Source organism: Saccostrea cucullata, unplaced genomic scaffold, assembly GCF_032062105.1.
Source record: "Saccostrea cucullata isolate Sc308-1 unplaced genomic scaffold, CSIRO_AGI_Scuc_v1 ctg183, whole genome shotgun sequence".
NCBI classification, from domain to species: Eukaryota; Metazoa; Mollusca; class Bivalvia; order Ostreida; family Ostreidae; genus Saccostrea; species Saccostrea cuccullata.
The window spans coordinates 811,717-832,487 of NW_026929981.1; positions in this window are offsets into that span (position 1 = coordinate 811,717).

The following is a 20,771-nucleotide window of genomic DNA, read 5'->3' on the forward strand; positions in this document are numbered from 1 at the left end:
AACAAATTTTTGAGTATGGCCCATCGTATATTGGAATATGGCAAATCCTATGATTTCCTGTACTTATTTCTTCTTTCTGAAATGTATTTTCTTCAGGTTTGGAAAGTGAAACAAGTCATATAGGGTGAAAGATCTGGCGAACATTGTTCAGGGCGTGTGGGTTTGGACGCTGTCATGAAGAAATTTATTATGTAGTGGATTTCTGATTATGCTTCCTTCCTCTCAAAAAGTTTTCAATTTTTTGCAAACGTTTTGCTTTCTAGATTCCTCCAAAAACTGAACTGCTTCCCCAAAAAAGAATTTGAACAACAAAACCACTAATATTTAAGAAAATGGCATATAACACTGTCTCCATGTTCTTGCAATTCTTTGCTCTTCTCAGACCTTTGCTATTTCTGTCAAGTGCATCTTATTTTATTTATTTATTTGTTTTGAGCTTAAAAGCAATGAATTCAAGATATATTATCCGTTTTAATTTCAGACAAACGTGGAAAAATACAATATCTGATTTTATAAAATTGTTAAGGTATTCTTACACGCTGTCGTTTTCACCCATTTTTCAAAACATAGGGTGCCCTTTAAGTAGTGAGCTTTTTCACTGTCAAATGTTTCTTTAAAACTGTGTGAACTACCCCCAAAATGATGCCTATCGAATTTGCTATATGTCTTAGAGTCAATCAAACATCATCGGTGATAGTTTGTTGAATATTGGCAAAAGTACTTTGGTTGATGCAAGTCCTTGTCGCCAAGGACGGTACCCATTTTTGATGTCCATTATATCATTTCTGTTCACTGAAATCCACTTGCTCATGTGTCTAGAAAACAAATATTGGTTGCTGTACATTATTTCAGTGAATATTTCTTTAGGGTTCTTAACAAGTTTTACAACTGACAGCTTTAATGGAGCGCTTAATTTCACTCTAGTATACTGATTCTTTACCATTTTCATTTTTAATGCAGTGTCTCGAAAAGCCCTTGTTTTCCAGTACTCACAGTGAAACCATGTAATAGAAAATGGTCAAATAAACTGTTATCAATTCATCAAAGTTCAATCATAAGAGAAAGTCAAGCTTAATGACACCTGATTCCTACATGTATAGTGCATGTCATACAGGTCAGTACATTATTTATAGAACAGCCCTCGTATACCTTTAAAATGAGCATTACTTTCTTAAATAGGGAAAAGATGAATATCTAAACTGTCATTTAAGCATTTGCAAACAAGATGTGTTTGTGGAACACTGATGCCCCGGTATGGCAACATAGCAAAGATTAAACTTTTCTTAAATGCAAATTTAATTAATTGGTACCAAAAGTAGGGTATTCTCACTGGAAAAAAAGGTGTGAAATTCGAAAGTAGGCCAATGTTAATGTTTTTTCAATAAGTACAAATATCTCCAAGGTTTAGGTCAAAAGGACAAGGTAATTGGTATCCAATGAAAGGTCTTTCCACATAGAATACTTATGTAGAGTATGGAAGCCCCATTCCTAACCGTTCAGAAGTTATGGCCAAGGTTAATTTCTTTTAAAAGTACGTCAAACTCCAAGGTCAAGGTCAAAGGGTCAAAGTTCTTGTTATCAAATAAAAGGTCTTGTCACAAGGATTAAATATGTAAAGTATAAAAGACTAGCCCTAACCCTTTAAAAGTTATGATCAACATTTGTTTTTTTAAAGTAGGTCAAACTCAAAGGTCAAGGTCAAAGGGTCAAAATGCTTGGTATCCAATGAAGGCTAATGTTAAAGTTTTTTCCACAGGTACGGAAATCTACAAGGTCAAGGTCAAAGGGTTTAGGTTGTTGGTATCCAATGAAAGTTCTCTCAACAAAAGTCATGGCTCCACTAAACAAAAGTTATGGGCAAGGTTAAAGTTTTTGTGGACAAACAGACAGACAGACGGACACGACAAAAACTATATACCCCCGAAACTTCGTTTACGGGGCATAAAAATTGAAAGTGTGGGTATCACCACAATTACCTGAATCTCCAACCTACCATCAGGTAGCATTCTAACTGACATGTATCATACTGATTATAAGGTTCTTGTTTTTAAACTTAATTTTACTGCTAATTATTTTTTCCATGTGATCCAGATACAGGCGGCTCATGGCGGTTGTGGTTTGTCGACCGGGGGATGGTCGGTCCTTCTAGACAGCTGGATTCCCGACTTTGGAATTTCCAGTGATCCATAATTTTGTTTTACCTAAAACTTTTAAATAGGGTCCAAATTGTTTCTAGGTTTTTTTAGTTTGATTAATCTTTGTTCACTTTATCAATTCCATTATAATAAGACAGTTTTGAATTTGTGATGTAGAATTTAATATAATACATGTATAATTAATTTTGTTATTTTTTTTTGGGGGGGGGGGGTTTTATCGATATCAAATTGATGAATGCATTATTTAAAATTATTTTTTTTTTATTTTGCTCAATGATATATACAGTCAAGTATATATCTATGAAATATGGATATAACGAATAGTAATCAAGCTCAAACGTACATGTATAAGAGCAACGCCACCATGGACCACTGATATTTTAAGTGGGATCAGGTGCCATGGAGGAATAAGCATTCCCTGTTGACCGGTATCGTGTGTCTTTTTCATGATCGGACAAGCAGAATATCCGTAGAAAATTCAGTTTCCTAATAATGGCTTTAGAATTTGCAAGAAAAATGTCAGTTAAAATTTGACTTTATGGTAGATTTTATTTGCTGACAATATCATTATTTATTTCGACCATAGAACTTGCAAATACGAAAATATTTTCCTTAAGTTAATGCATGAGTCTTTTCCGACTCCATGATCGTAAGTTCGAATCATGCCACGACTAGCGTTAGTCGAAAAAAATTTGTTAGCAACTTTTCCTTTGCAAAGCACTTAACACATTGAAGTGAACTCTAAAAACCGAAGCCCCGTGTCACGGAAGACGTTGGCACGTTAAAGCCTTAGGTATTAAACTTGAAGCGTCTAACTGGTATATGGTGACAACTCTATATAATTTTTTTTTAATCTCGAACGGGAAGTAAAACAACATTGTTATCAATCACCCCCCCCGCCCCGCCTAAAAAGTTCAGAATGCAAAAAGAATGCAGACTACATCAATAAGAATTTCATATGTACCCATGAGGCGATTAAAATCATTGAAGTTAAAGGCTTACCCTCTACGAACCGAATGGCGAGAATGGCCTAAGAACTATTTTTAGCGCCAGAAAAAGAAATTAAATTAATTCCGTCAAACATTTTCATTAGATTTATTCAGCATTGATGGTAAAATTTTATAGTTAAAAAATTCTCACCTTTCTATACCAACCCAATATTTTTCTACCTTGACTTTTTTTTTGTTCTTTAACGTCCCTCGAGAATTGTTCACTCATATGGAGACGCCTCCACAAGTCGGGGAAAACCTGCAAATTTCGTCCTATACCGCGGCACTCAGGGTCATTAAGCAGTGAGGGATCTTTTTTATGCCAAAACCTACTGCGACACGGGGCCTCGGTTTATCAGGTCTAGACGGCCTCTGTTTTTGGAGGATTGATTTTATCCTCTAAAAACAGAGGATAGAGGTGTTGCCACCTACCGAACTTTTCAAAACAAAGGGCAGAATAAACTAAACAAATAACAGCAACTCTTGCATTTTTCAGTTGATGAACCGTACGCTGATTTTTAAACCAAAACAAATAAAATGGATAATTTTCATACAATGATAGTTAAATCTAGGTATATATTTAATCAATATAACAAATTTTGGTAATTTGCTGTCAATTAATTATTCAGTTTAAAGTAGGGATGTCAAAATTCAATAATTGATATTAGAATATTCGACAAGAGAAGACAGGATATATTCGAATATTCGATAAAATGAATACATTTTGCATTTTAAAATATATTTTTTCATTCGCCTGTCAACCAGTATACGTTTTTGACATTATTATGGAATAAATTTTCACATAGAGTTTTGTAAATGCAAACTTTCAATACTCTTTAACCTGTGATAAGATAGAAAACGAGTTAATAAACCATTCTGCCATAAGATAAATCTGCGAAAATATGTTGCTGAAATTCATGTTTCCAATGTTTTGTCATGTAGCCTTAGACTGCGTTACAAACCAGAAGTCTCTGTTGAGACTGAAGCTCTACTGGTTTGTACTTATAATAAAGAAATAGAAAAGTAGCAGTTGGGATATAAAACTTTACAAAAGGAATAATGACAAAACCCGATATACAGAATTAGTATCTTAAGTCTACTTGTGTGCCAAGTTATATTGAAATCAGACCAAAACTGTAGGAGGAGTAGCATTTTGAATGATTTTCACAAAAAATTCTATTTTTAGTAACAACGGCAACACCATTCATCAAAATCAAAAACCGATATAAAGAATTATGTATCTTTGTGTAGTCTACTTGTGTGCCAAGTTATACTGAAATCAGATTTAAACTGTAGGAGGAATAGCATTTTGAACGATTTTCACAAAAAATTCTATTTTTAGTAACAACGGCAACACCATTCACCGAAATCAAAAACCGATATACAGAATTATGTATCTTAGTGTAGTCTACTTGTGTGCCAAGTTATATTGAAATCAGACCAAAACTGTAGGAGGAGTAGCATTTTGAAAAATTGTTTACAGACGGACAGACAGACAGACGGACGACGACGGACGCAATACTATCGCATAAGCTCTTCTGGTCTCTGAAAGATATGCACAGAATTATGTAAATATACTTGTGTGCCAAGTTATAATGAAATTGGACCAAAACTGCAGGAGGAGTAGCATTTTGAAAGAATTTCACAGAAATTTCTATTTTTAGTAACCATGGCAACATTGTTCATTGAAATCAAAAATCGATGCACAGAATTATGTATCTTAGTGTAGTCTACTTGTGTGCCAAGTTATATCAAAATCAGATCAAAACTGTAGGAGGAGTAGCATTTTGAAAGAATTTCACAGAAATTTCTATTTTTAGTAACCACGGCAACACCGTTTATCGAAATCAAAAACCGATGCACAGAATTTATCTTTGTAGTCTACTTGTGTGCCAAGTTATACTGAAATCGGACCAAATCTGTAGGAGGAGTAGCATTTTGAAAGAATTTTACAGAAATTTCTATTTTTAGTAACCAAGGCATCACCGTTCATCGAAATCAAAAACCGATGCACAGAATTATGTATCTTAGTGTAGTCTACTTGTGTGCCAAGTTATACTGAAATCGGACCAAATCTGTAGGAGGAGTAGCATTTTGAAAGAATTTCAAAGAAATTTCTATTTTTAGTAACCACGGCAACAGCGTTCATCGAAATCAAAAACCGATGCACAGAATTATGTATTTTAGTGTAGTCTACTTGTGTGCCAAGTAATATTGAAATTGGACCAAAACTGTAGGAGGAGTAGCATTTTGAAAGAATTTCAAAGAAATTTCTATTTTTAGTAACCACGGCAACACCGTTCATCGAAATCAAAAACCGATGCACAGAATTATGTATCTTAGTGTAGTCTACGTTTGTGCCAAGTTATATTGAAATCAGACAAAAACTGTAGGAGGAGTAGCATTTTGAAAGAATTTCACAGAAATTTCTATTTTTAGTAACCACGGCAACACTGTTCATCGAAATCAAAAACCGATGCTCAAAATTATGTATCTTAGTGTAGTCTACTTGTGTGCCAAGTTATATTGAAATTGTAGGAGGAGTAGCATTTTGAAAAATTGTTTACGGACGGACGGACCAACGCATTTATCGCATAAGCTCTTCTGGTCTCTGACCAGTAGAGCTAAAAAGACGTAGGCGAAGGGAAAATCAAAGAAAAAGTAATAAACAGAAAATTCAATGTTTTGTTGTAGAATATGGAATTTATTTAAGTCTTTTTATATATATATTTTATATATATATATATATATATATATATATATATATAAAGCACAATTTACAACAACTCTTAAACTAACATAACTGCCCTAAGTGAAGAAATATTAATATAGAAAGCACAAAGAAATTCACTTTTACATGGATACCCACTTCCGCCCCAGCCCGGGGTTGAACTCTCGACCTTCGGAATCTGTCTCCTAGCAGTGCAGGAACAGCGCGTAGACCGCTCGGCTATCTAGGCAAGTCAATAACTGTATCTCACTTCCATTCTCAAAGGGCGGTGCCGCGAGATTTCCATCGGCATCGAAAGCAAGTTTTATTGACTTGCCTAGATAGCCGAGCGGTCTAGCGCGCTGTTCCTGCACTGCTAGGAGACAGATTCCGAAGGTCGAGAGTTCAACCCCGGGCTGGGGCGGAAGTGGGTATCCATATATATATATATATATATATATATATATATATATATATTCACTCGTACTTCGCACTCGTGAAAATATAAAAAAATCTTGTCCCACTCCTGAAATAAATTTCATATTCAACTACAAAACATTGAATGTCCTCTATTTCCCTTATATACCATCATACGCATAATTATTTGTGTTGTAGTAACAAAACCGACTAGACATTAAAAATCGCTCTATCAATCTCTCTCTCCTATTACTAGCTTATAATTTTTTAAAGAAACATTTGACTACTTCTCGATTTACACATTTCATTTATCATTTTAGTTTTACGAAAAAGACCCTGTAATTTAGCAAAAAATCTTTACCAAACATTTCATCTTTTCTTGTTACTCGTCAGGATCACGGCATATTACGGAATGATTCCAATTTTACGAGCAGTCGGAATCGGTCAGTATATTAGAAACTTATTAATGAATTTTGTGTGACATCATCACAGGACGTTATGAAAGATTGGTACAAATTGTCAGAAACATCCATGTAGCCAAGACGATAAAATGACCCAAAATACATGTTCTATCGGCCGTCGTTTACAGTGTTACAAGTTCAGCAATTTGGAACCCCAATACTATGCGCAAAGATCTTGAATATACATCAAAAGATTATGAATATAATTTATACATCACAAAATTATCCAATAAAGCAACGTTTTACACGCCATATTAAACTGTGTCTGATATTTTATTGCGGATCAGTCGGTAAATTTTTTGCTTGACATATATGTTATTATTTTAATATATATATACGAGGGTTGATCCAAAAGTTCGTGGAATTTCTTTCTAAAATTTTGTCGTGATTTGATGAAATCAATCAACAGGCATATTCATAAAATAGAGTCATAATGCAACAATACTGGAAAATTTCACTACTTTCCAATAACCAATAAGGTCACACGAGCTTTCTGAAAATGGATAGTTGGGAAACCCGGGGGAGACTTCGACGTAACGTCAAGTTAGATAGTTACATATGTCACGTTACTTTATAGAGGCATCTCACCCTAATGTCCAATTATAATACGGAATTCTACAAAATGCTGCCTTTTTCTCCATTTTTTTTTTCTCTAGAATATAATTTATTTTTTACATATTTCAAAATATACCTACATATGATGTTCCAATTTTAGTAGCAATGTAAAGAAAGTACGGCAGCCGACAACGTCCAAACGCAAGCGACCACACCTTTTATCAACGTCCATGGAAGATCTATTTTTCTTAAATTTCTTATGCCACTGGAGAACCAGTAACTAAATGCAGTTTTCCCAAGCCTATGTCAATAATATACGCGTTTAAGATAGAGTGATACCGGGATTTTCACAAAACCTATGACTTGACCGAAATTTGACGTTATCTAACAACTAAAAGATGAGCAATAAATCATCAACTTATAAACTAAATATCCAGTAAAATCAGTAAAACTCTCACACAAAGGTTTATAAAAGATCAAGCAATCGTAATAATGACATAATTTTCGTTTTATATACCACATAGGGCGGTTTAATTCTTATTTCACGAATTAAGAATTTAAATGATAATATGTCTCCCCCGCATTTCCAAACAACCGTTTCTATATATAAAATGTTTTTTGCTTTAAAATATTCATCAAGTGTCTATATTTTCATTTGTAATTTTCAACCAATTCCACTGAAAAATAAATAAATATGAAGAAATTCCACGAACTTTTGGATCAACCTTCGTATAAGGAGAGGAATTTACTAAGTTATTTAGAACTTGTTTCCAATCCTTTTGATCGATATCAATAACTATGTTCAAAAACAAGTCGGTAAATAAATTGGTTATTGTTTTAAATCTTGGTTATTTCTAATTTTAGTCAGTCTAAACTTCCAAAAATTCGCCATGTATGACTTAGAACCGAGATCTTCAAACTTGCTATTCTTCATGTTGCACAATAATACATATACCTTGTTATAGCAAGTTTCATGACATGCTATAAGGAAATCAGGAATTTCAGATTTTTACTAGACCTTTCAGTAAATACGAGTACATGTATTCACTGGCCGTTTTGGGAAATAAGGGAATTTCTGAATATACTAGGAAATTCGTCTATTCATTGAAACTTCCAAATTTACACTGTTTAACTAGACCAAAGGGGGTGATTTTTTATATGATTTGAAATATTCAACGAGGGTACAAATACTAGTACGCATATATAGAAAAACCTATATAATATGGGAAACACCCTCGCAATGTCCAATCAGGTGTGATAATAAAAACAGCTAAGCCCTTAACTAATTCTTTTTTTTTAAGTAGTCAAGTGTTTTTCCTGCCTTCTGCCTTTTCTGCTTTCTCTTTAATTAAATTCTTTGTTTCTTTCTTATTTCACTAGACCTATTCAAATTATTCATCCCAAACATGCTACCAAAAATTCCAAAAAACTGTTTGAATGTAGATGAAAATAAAGTAAAGTGGCGTGAAATTTTTCTTACCTCTTCTCGTCATGAGACCTATATTAAGGCTTGGGGTTACGACATAACCATGTTGAATATTACAGCGTTTGGTTAAAATTAAATTGTCTGCTTGAATAGGATCAGGCATGCATGAATATCAGATATAGAAATGGGTCAATGAATACTTTAAAGACGAATACTAAAGTACAACCTACATATCTATACTTATAAATTAACAAATTTTGCAAATAAACTCTGGAACGGCTGCACAAGAGTTCTGTAAGAATACACTGGGTATTAGGTGATGTCCGTAAAATATATTCAGAGTTCACTCGCATATTAATTATCGTAAATTTAATTAAAAGTCTACTTTCATTTTATAAATAAATGTCGATTAATAATCATGTTTATTTGTTTAGACACAAAATGGTACAATTCGATTTTTAAATAATTTACTTAAATGCTTATAAAAATGTGTTCTTTAATGAATACTTTCAGTTGATATTGTATATACGATCCTTTATTTTTAAAACATTTATACCTTTTAGGCCTGAATGTACATTTGTGATGAAAACTAAGCTTTTTGTCAATATTTTAAAATGCTGACAAATTTATAGTTAAATGTGCACATCCATTCTCTTGTCCGTGATGTAAATGGAAAAAGATCATCTGAAGTATAATAAGCAATAATATAGCCAAAAAAAATTAAAATAAAGTTTCTAACATGTAAAGAGAAAATGTATGGGCACCTGTAGTACATGATGTATAACATAGTACAAAGAATAAAGTTGCTTTATAGCATGTAAGAAGAAGAGACCTTTAATGAAATTGATATTTGTAGAAGTAAAAAAAAAAATAACCCAAATTATTAGGAAATGTATTTCTTATAATTATCTGTTTCTGTTCCTAAACTAATTGCAAACCTTTGAAGTATTTCGTCATGCTATATTCCTGTGTAATAAACTGTCAATAGAATCTGAAAGATAAATGTCCCCGCGCTTGCGCGGGATTTCAGCTAGTGTAAGTAGATTCTTTTAATAAAGTTTTTTTGTGATTTTGTTTTGTTTCTACATCGACAGGATGCAATGTAAATCAAATACGGATTTAAATACTAAAGTTAGATAAAATGTAGATAAATGTATATACCCCCGGTACTTAGATCGCTACCGGATTTTATATGTACCCATCAGTTCATCGACTTAGAAAAAAAGAATGTACTTTTTGTTTTGCTATGGGAAACCCAAAATATGTTTACCATATACCTTCCCGCTTTTCAAGTGAAATAAAATATCTATGATAAAACTTGTCCGGCTTCAGGCATTGAAGTATCAGATTAAATTTATTTATTGAAAGGAAGAGAGAAAAAACAGGGGGAAAATTGGGTTAAATTATTTGCACTAGTTTTGACCAGTAGAACTTTTCTATCTACAATGTACATGTATCTGCTTTCCTAGATCTTAGGTTAGTTACACATGTGCAAACAAAAATATGGTTAAGCTCTGATATATGCATTGTTAAAAAAGTGAGCAAGCTCACATACAATGTACCCCACGCTCCCCTAAAACTCGAAGTGCTGAAATTGCCGAGGAAAATAAAGGAATCCCAATTTCCTGGTAATATGCACATCCACACATTGTGTCCTAAATATCTAATATATAAGAGAAGTTGTGCTGACAATCTGTTTATTTCGGTATTCAAGGTATGGTCAAAAAATCTAAGTTGAAAGTGCGGAAATTCCCAGGAAAATAAAGGAATCGGAATTTCCTGGTATTAGCTATGCACATCTACATTTGTGTCCTAAATAACTGCAAAGTTTGACGAAATTCTGTGCAGCGGTTTGACAAACTGTTCATCTCAATATTCAACGTATGGCCAAAAATCTAAGTAGAAAAGTGCCGAAATCTCGGATAAAATAATGGTAATAACTTCCTGGTAATATGCACATCTACACAGTGTGTCCTAAATATTTGCAAAATTTGACCAAATTCTGTGCAGCGATTTATGAAGAGGTGCGCTGACAAACTATAATGTTCATCTCATATTCAAGGTATGGCCAAAAATCTAAGTGTAAAAGTGCGGAAATTCCCGGAAAAAATTAAGGAATCGGAATTTCCTGGTAATATGCACATTTACACATTGTGTCCTAAATATCTGCGAAGTTTACCGAACTTCGGTGCAGCGGTTTATGTGGAGTTACACTGACAAAAAAAAACAGGACTGAAGGACTGACTGACTGACACACTGAGTGACTGACGGACTGGCCAAAAACATTATACTTCCCGCAACTTCTGGCGTCGGGTATTATAAACATAATGTACAACATTTACTTTTATATAAATACACTATAATAAAGATGTAGTTTAAAGTAAGAGTGTTATTGGTTAAATAACGTAAGGTTGAAAAAAAATATTATATCTATTAACTTGTATATTATTACGGCTTGTAGAAAATTAATCGTCTTTGGGAAAAAGCTGACCATTTTTGTTCAATCTTACACTGAGCATTTTGAAACACAATATTAATATTTGCAGTTTTACGTAAAATTTCCTATTTGTATTACATACTTTTACTAAGTAATATTAACTCTATTATATATTTACACACTGAATTGTCTACAGATTTCCCGGTTATTTCACGATCATGACAAGGAGTACACGGCAGATGTGACCGGTAGGCAGGAGATGCTCACTCCTCCATGGCATCTGATCCTACCTCTTTAAAAGTTTTAGAGGTCTGTGTTTGCTTTGCTCTACTCCTGATGTATTTTCTTTGCATGGGCATTTGAGCTTGAATGTTTGTTATCTCCAAATATTGTATTTTATTTAGTCATATTTTAAATTTCTTATATTTCTATATTCTATAATAATGTTTCAAATTGTATAAACTCTATTATTAGCTCACCTGAGCCGAAGGCTCAAGTGAGCTTTTCTGATCAAAATTTGTCTGTCGTCGTTGTCGTTGTTGTTGTTGTCGTAAACTTTTCACATTTTCATCTTCTTCTCAAGAACCACTGGGCCAATTTCAACCAAACTTGGTACAAAGTATTCTTGGGTGAAAGGGGTTCAAGTTTGTTCAAATGAAGGGCCAGGCCCTTTTCCAAGGGGAGATAATTATGAATTAGAGAAAAATTAATGGCATTTTTAAAAAGTCTTCTTCTCAAGAACCTCTGAGCCAGGAAAGATGAAACTCATGTGGAATCATCCTCAGGTAGTGTAGATTCAAGTTTGTTCAAATCATGACCCCCAGGGGTAGGGTGGGGCCAAAATGGCCAATCAAAGTTTTACATAGGAATATATAGAAAAAATCTTTAAAAATCTTCTTCTCAAGAACCACTGGGCCAGGAAAGATGAAACTCATGTGGAATCATCCTCAGGTAGTGTAGATTCAAGTTTGTTCAAATCATGACCCCCGGGGGAAGGGTGGGGCCAAAATGGCCAATCAAGGTTTTACATAGGAATATATAAGAAAAATCTTTAAAAATCTTCTTCTCAAGTACCACTGGGCCAGGAAAGATGAAACTCATGTGGGATCATCCTCAGGTAGTGTAGATTCAAGTTTGTTTTTCAAATCATGACCCCCGGAGGTAGGGTGGGGCCAAAATGGCCGATCAAAGTTGTACATAGGAATATATAGGAAAAATCTTTAGAAATCTTCTTCTCAAGAACCTTTGGGTCAGGAAAGATGAAACTCATGTGGAATCATCCTCAGGTAGTGTAGATTCAAGTTTGTTCCAATCATGACCCCGGGGGAAGGGTGGGGCCAAAATGGCCGATCAAAGTTTTACATAGGAATATATAGGAAAAATCTTTAAAAATCTTCTTCTCAAGAACCACTGGGCCAGGAAAGATGAAACTCATGTGGAATCATCCTCAGGTAGTGTAGATTCAAATTTGTTCAAATCATGACCCCCGGGGGTAGAATGGGGCCAGAATGGCCGATCAAAGTTTTACATAGGAATATATAGGAAAAATCTTTAAAAATCTGTTCTCAAGTACCACTGGGCCAGGAAAGATGAAACTCATGTGGAATCATCCTCAGGTAGTGTAGATTCAAGTTTGTTCAAATCATGACCCCCGGGGTAGGGTGGGGCCAAAATGGCCGATCAAAGTTTTACATAGGAACATAAGGGAAACCTTTTAAAATCTTCTTTTCAAGTACTTCAAAGCCAGGCTTCGTTATATTTATAGGGAATCATCCTCAGGTAGTGTAGATTCAAGTTTGTTCAAATCATGACCCCCTGGGGGGAGGTATAAAATTCAAGCGCGCCCCCCCCTCCAGTTTACTTTCAGTTCTGATCTGACAATTGCTCAGGTGAGCGATGTGGCCCCTGGCCTCTTGTATGTTATCTATTGGTATTCTACATTTTCAAAGTATCTTGCTTAATTTTTTTTTTATTCCTTTAAATTTTATATAAATATGATAAAGTTTCAAATTGTATTTGATAGCATTTTTAGGTCACCTGAGTAAACTCAAGTGACCTATTGCTATCCGTTTTCGTCCGTCGTCGTCCATCGTCCGTCGTGTGTCGTGTGTTAACATTTGAACATTTTCAGCTTCTTCTCTGCAACCACTGAACCAAATTCAACCAAATTTGGCACAAAGCATCTATGGGTGAAGGGGAAAATTGTGAATTTCATGATCCCTGCCCCCCTGGGGCCTGAGGGGTGGGGCCAAAACCACTAAAATTAATGCAATCTTTAAAAATCTTCTTTGGACATCAAGCAGTCAAACTATTTGCATGATTGTAATCAGCATTGAGTCCTCTACCAAAATTGTGAAATTCAAGGGGTTCTAGTGCTAGGGCGGGGCTAAATAAGTATATATGAAAATGCATTATTTCTTTGAAAATCTTCTTCTCTGCTCCTGGGTATTAAATAAACCAACTAAGTACATAGTTATGATGAGCAAGAGTGCCTCTACCAAAATTGTGAATTTTATGGCCCCAGGGTCAAGGGTTCTGGTGTTGGGGGGGGGGCTCTATTGATTATACAGTGAAATTACATGAATTCTTTGAAAATCTTCTTCTCTGCTCCTAGGTATTATATAAACTAACTAAGTGCATAGTTATGATGAGCAAGAGTGCCTCTACAAAAAATTGTGAATTTTATGGCCCCAGCATCAATGGTTCTGGTGGGGGGGGGGGGCTTTATTGATTATAGAGTGAAAATACATGAATTCTTTGAAAATCTTCTTCTCTGCTCCTAGGTATTAAATAAACTAACTAAGTACATAGTTATGATAAGCAAGTGTTCCTCAACCAAGATTGTGAATTTTAGGGCCCCAGGGTCAAGAGTTCTGGTGTGTGTGTGGGGGGGGGGGCTCTATTGATTATATAGTGAAAATATGTGAATTCCTTGAAAATCTTCTTCTCTGCTCCTAGGTATTATATAAACTAACTAAGTGCCTCAACCAAAATTGTGAATTTAATGGCCCTATCATCAAGGGTTCTGGTGTTATTGATCATATGGTGAAAATACATGAATTCTTTGAAAATCTTCTTCTCTGCTCCTAGGTATTAAATAAACTAACTAAGTGCATAGTTATGATGAGCAAGAGTGCCTCTTCAAAAATTGTGAATTTTATGGCCCCAGCGTCAATGGTTCTGGGGGGGGGGGGCTTTATTGATTATAAAGTGAAAATACATGAATTCTTTGAAAATCTTCTTCTCTGCTCCTAGGTATTAAATAAACCAACTAAAAACATAGTTATGATGAGCAAGAGTGCCTCAACCAAAATTGTGAATTTTATGTCCCCAGGGTCTCTATTGATTATAGTGTGAAAATACATGAATTCTTTGAAAATCTTCTTCTCTGCTTAGGTATTAAATAAACTAACTAAGTGCATAGTTATGGTATTCTACTATTGATTATATATTTTCAAAGTATCTATGCTTAATTTGTTTTTTATATTTATAAAACCTTTAAATTTTATATAAATATGATAAAGTTTAAAATTGTATTTGATAGCATTTTTTTTTTTTACATTATATAATAATGCCCTTTCAAAATTGTTGCCATATAGCATCTTGCTTAAAACATGATCAAATTCAATACAAGTAACTGGAAAGAACATACTATAAGGCCTGTGGGCCTCTTGTTTTTTTTTTTACATTATATAATAATGTTCATCGTGACACTCAAGAGAACATACATATAACTAAAAGTTATTCCATTTACTAGTACATGTTTATACGTATAATGTATCATGTTACCGATATTTTTGTTATCTATAATTTACAGGAAACTTTATAACCACTGCATGGACAATGAAACACAGAAAAATTGGTGAAAATCATCAAATTTGTCCGAGAAGATTCTGCGTAAACAAGTCATCGTATTTATTTCTCGAGTTGATAGCATTATTCAAGTTTCGTTCTATTACCATAATCGTGCGTAATTCAATAGTTATACTCTAAGATGTTTTTGTATGAACTCCCAGAGAAAAACATAAAATGTCCCTTTAACATACATCCTGTATTTTACGGGTGTTGCATTCAAGGTATAGCAATATATAAGATTCAATGGCATCGATCTAGGGGACATTCACCTCTTTTAGTAGAAATCATTAAACATTTAGAGGTATTTTCCTTTACTCATCAGCTTCTATATTCTCATAAATAAGATGAGCAGAGAAGTAAATTTGTATTTCAAAGGAAAGTTCTAAACATTCATGGATTCAACATAACACCTTAACGAAACTATATACTAGCAATCTGAAAAATTGATTGCTTAGTTTTTATAAACATTTTGACACCATAAATGATAACTGATTTCTTAATACTTATGTTTCAACGATCTACATTTCCAAATATTTGTGCAGGCCTGGTGAAGAACTGCTTCAGCAAAAATGACAAGAAAAATCAAAATCTGCTGCTTAGCCAAAAAGTAATATGAAAGACAATTTTTAACCTTCCAAAGGAACAAAATTAATAAATTTCTAAAATTCAATACTGCTTTTAAAGAAAAGATTTCAATACCGGTTTGTCACCCAATGTGATCATCGTTTATCACTCCTCCGTTTTATGAATTCATTCAATTCGTCATGGAATTTTAAGTGCATCCGCTACTTTAAAAGTTTAGTTTGTGCAATTGTAGTCAAAATGTGAATGAAAGAGAGAGACAATGAAACCATTTTAACATTTTTTAAAATTATTCCTACATTCTTCTTACCTCAGATGTTCAAGAATTCTATTTTTACCAAGAATTTAAAGAGAATTTTACATCAAATAAATTTTACACAGACGAGGATTTTTTTTTTAGAATTGTTATATTTTAATATTGTCCTCGATGTTAATCTAATTAGGACGTTGTAAGTGTATAAAATGTAAAAATTGACAATTGATATGTTCTCATATAAATTAAGGTTACAAAACTTCTTAAAGAATTCTAAATGTTAAAATTGACTTTAAATTAACAGGTTTAACCTGGGAGATCAAATCCTTAATAAAGAGTTCCAGGAACTCTTTAAAAATGAAACACGGTGCCTGAAAGACAGGGCGTTAAAATCGACAATCGAATTCCTGGACGACAAAATTAATCAGTCCAACCACCAGCTTAAAGACATCCGAGTGGACACCATAAATTCAATTGGTAAATCTACCTCTGCTGCTGGTCTGGCCAAGACACAATTTAATGACAGAACTAGGGAACTTAAAGAGAAATTTGATCGTTATCTCATCGAATTCAAAATGAACATTAGATCGACACGAAATCCAGCTGAACGGTTACCTAAAAGACAGCCCATGGACAGAAAAAAACGCGGGAAACATACATGTACAACAAAGGACAAAAATTCCGTCCCTATTAAAAACATGGTGTACTCTGAAATAGACATTGTTCTATATTGAATCTCAATTATGATTCCTTATACTTCATTTGGGCAAATCTACGAATTATATTCTTTTGTTTATTGGGATTAGTAAACCAGTTTACTATGAAAGGTATCTATTTCATTTTCTCTCGACATGTCAGAATGGCCTCTTGGCTGCTTTAATCTGATTGGTGCGATATCGCCCATAACTCCTCCTACATTCTGACGGATAAATGTACATGTATATCTGTTGTCATTTATTATTTTGTACACATTCGCTTGCAGAATGGCTCGTCGTTTCAATCGAAACAGAGCTATGAATTTTAAAGCTCGAAACCTTAGAGAACACAAGAATAAAGTGCTAATAGCACGAGATCATGTGTTTAATCTCACACCTGACAAATTGTCAGATGATGAGTATTTACTTTTGGCGAAAGATCTAAAATTTGTACCGTCACCTATCTCACACAAAGTCAAACAACAAGTGATGAAAGATTTTAATGAATTTGCAAGAAAATTTAAAATGTAGATTCATGTTTCATGATCCAGATAGTGACAACGATATACATCCTTTCCGCATGAAAAGCGGTTTTGAATCGCAAATTATGAACAATTCAGTTCAAACATATATTGACAAAACAAGACTTGAATTGTCATCTATGGAGGTTCGCAAATCATCTGACAATTTAAGCACTTCTGAACGCCGAGCATTAAAAAGGCTAAAAGATCGTAAAGACATCATTATCAAAAAAGCTGACAAAAACAACATGTGCGTTATTACTAGAAAAACTGATTATATCCTTGAAGGTGAACCTCAGTTAAATAGCAAATACTACTGTAAAATTACTAATCCCAAACTAATTCATCTCAAAGATAGTATCACACAACAAGAGGCCCATGGGCCACATCGCTCACCTGAGAAGCTTTGTACATTCTGTTCTTTACCAGATTTCCCCCTTGTAATATATATTGTGACCCCACCCTACCCAACTGATCATAATTTAAACTATTTTGAAATCTACACTACCATAGGATGCTTTGATTCAACATTGTAAAAATTGATTCCCCATTGTGGCCCCGTCCTACCCCCGGGGGTCATGATTAGAACAATTTAGAATCTACACTATCCCAGGATGCTTCCATATAAGTTTCAGCTTTTCTGGCCCAGTGGTTCTTGAGATAAAGATTTTTCCTATATATTTCAATGTAAAACTTTGATTCCCCATTGTGGCCCCGCCCTACCCCCGGGGATCATGATTTGAACAATTTAGAATCTACACTACCCCGGGATGCTTCCACATAAGTTTCAGCTTTTCTGGCTCAGTAGTTCTTGAGTAGATTTTCAAAGATTTTTCCTATATACATGTATTGCAATGTAAAACTTTGATCCCCCATTATGGCCCCGTCCAACCCCCGGGGGTCATGACTTTAACAATTTTTAGAATCTACACTACCCCGGGATGCTTCCACATAAGTTTCAGCTTTTCTGGCCCAGTAGTTCTTAGTAGAAGATTTTCAAAGATTTTCCCCGTATATCTTTATGTAAAACTTTGATTCCCCATTCTGGCCCCACCCTATCCCCGGGGGTCATGATTTGAATAATTTAGAATCTGCACTACCCAAGGATGCTTCCACATAAGTTTCAGCTTTTCTGGCCCAGTAGTTCTTGAGGAGATGATTTTTAAAGATTTTGTCTATATACTTCTTTGTAAAACTTTGATTCCCCATTGTGGCCCCGCCCAACCCCCGGGGGTCATGATTTTTACAATTTAGCATCTACAATACCCAAGGATGCTTCCTTATAAGTTTCAGCCTTTCTGGGCCAGTGGTTTTTGAGAAGAACATTTTTAAAGATTTTTCCTATATATTTCTATGTAAAACTTTGATTCCCCATTGTGGCCCCGCCCTATCCCTGGGGGTCATGATTTTAACAATTTAGAATCTGCACTACCTAAAGATGCTTCCACATAAGTTTCAGCTTTTCTGGCCCAGTGGTACTTGAGTAGAAGATTTTTTAATGACCCCACCCTATTTTTGTCTTTTCTTGATTAACTCCCCTTGTGAGGGGACTTGGCCCTTCATTTTTCACAATTTAAATTCCCCTTTATCCAAGGATGCTTTGTACCAAGTTTGGTCAAAATTGGCCCAGTGGTTCTTGAGAAGAAGTGGAAAATGTGAAAAGTTTACAAACGGACAGACAGACAGACAGACGGACGGACGACGGACAAAATGTGATCAGAAAAGCTCACTTGAGCCTTCGGCTCAGATGAGCTAAAAACTGTGTGAGATGAACACTAAGGGTGTACTTGACAACATTACCTATGACTTTCTACGGAAAGCTAAAGATACGAGGGTAGGGAGATTATATTTGCTCCCTAAAATACACAAGCTCAACATTGAGACTTTTAATGAAATTAAAAACAATGGTAGCTGCAATTCACCAATTATTCCACCAGGTCGACCTATAATCTCACAAATAGGTTCACTTACAGAACGCATTAGCCAGTATGTAGATTACTTTTTGACTCCCATCGTGCAAACACCAAGCACGTATATTAGGGACAGTTCAGCCTTCATTCTAAAAGTTGAACAACTCAGATCACACCCAAAATGCCTACTGGTCAGTTATGATGTAACTTCGCTCTATACAAATATGCAATTCGAGGAGCTAATTACGGCTATTCAAATAGCTAGCCTATACCAACTTCAACAAAGCAGAATACATTATACCAGCTCCACCTACAGCTGATCTTTGCTTTCTTTTACGACTTGTACTAGAAAACAATATATTTGAATTTAACTCTGCTTTGTATAAACAAACAATAGGATGTGCGATCTGTGTGCGACATTCGCCTTCACCAAATCACAGATGAAATCATCGATAAATTTACAGGGAATGTTCTTACAACATCATATAATGATTTCACCACATCATATAATGATTTAACCACATCAGATAATAATTTTACCACTTCTGTGTGCGACATTAACGCCTTCACCAAATCACAGATGAAATCATATCGATTTAACAACATCATATAAATTTATCATATAATGTTTTAACAACATCATATAATGATATAACCACATCATATAATGATTTAACAAGCATATCATCAAAAAATAATCTTATATATCATGGTCGCTATCGCGACGACGGGTTTATAATTTTTCACGGATCGGAAGCTGTCATTCATGAACTATTTGAAATAGCTAATTCACACCATCCTCTACTCAAATTCACATATGAAATCTCTACACAAGAAATTAACTTCTTAGACACTACAATGTTCAAAGGAAATAGATTTAAAACCAGTCAAATTCTGGATTTTAAAACCTACATTAAACCAACAAACACATTCCAATATCTGGAACGTAACAGTGCACACAACTCCTCTGTTTTCAAAGGATTCATCAAAGGTGAAACAATACGCCATATGCGAAATACAAGCAATGAAATCACCTTGCTTGAAATTCTGCGTGAGTTTGAGGTTTATCTCTTAAAAAGAGGATACGATGAAATTGAAATCAAATCTAATATGCAAAATGTACTCGCTAATTATAGCAGAGAGAAAACCCTAAAAAGTAAAAGTGACATCAAGAAAAGAGGAATTCCTCTTGTTTTTTCACAAAGTACAACCCCTGTATACGACAATTAACAAGAAAACTAATAAAATATTGGCACATTCTTACAAAGGATGAAGACTGTCAAAAAGTCTTCTCAGAATTAACTGGCTATTGTGTCCTACAAACGCAATAAAAACTTGGGTGATATTCTCACCTCCTCAACAATTAAATGATTTGTTTTGTAATTTATGTATAGATGCATAAATGCATAATGCAAATAAACTCCTGATGAGGCGGATTTGCAGCAGTATGAAGAAAATTATTTCTTCATCATTAATCAATTTATAAATTAATAAAAATATACCTCGTTTCACACCGCCGAAACACTAAATTAGTGTAGAGTCAAGTGATCGGAGGCACGTGGCTGATGGGAGCCACCTGTTTAAAACAGCTCTTTGTTTCTTACCTACTTTCAATGGTTTATATAGGGGAATTCAAAAACACAAAACACAAGGATATTTTACTAAATAAGCAATTTTCAAACAAATCTTCAGTTACATTATTCCTTTTGGACTACATTGATATTGTTTTTAATAAAATACCAAATATTCATCACATTCGATGTGCCGCCTATTAACACAATACTGCCTGGTTTTTCGGTGGACT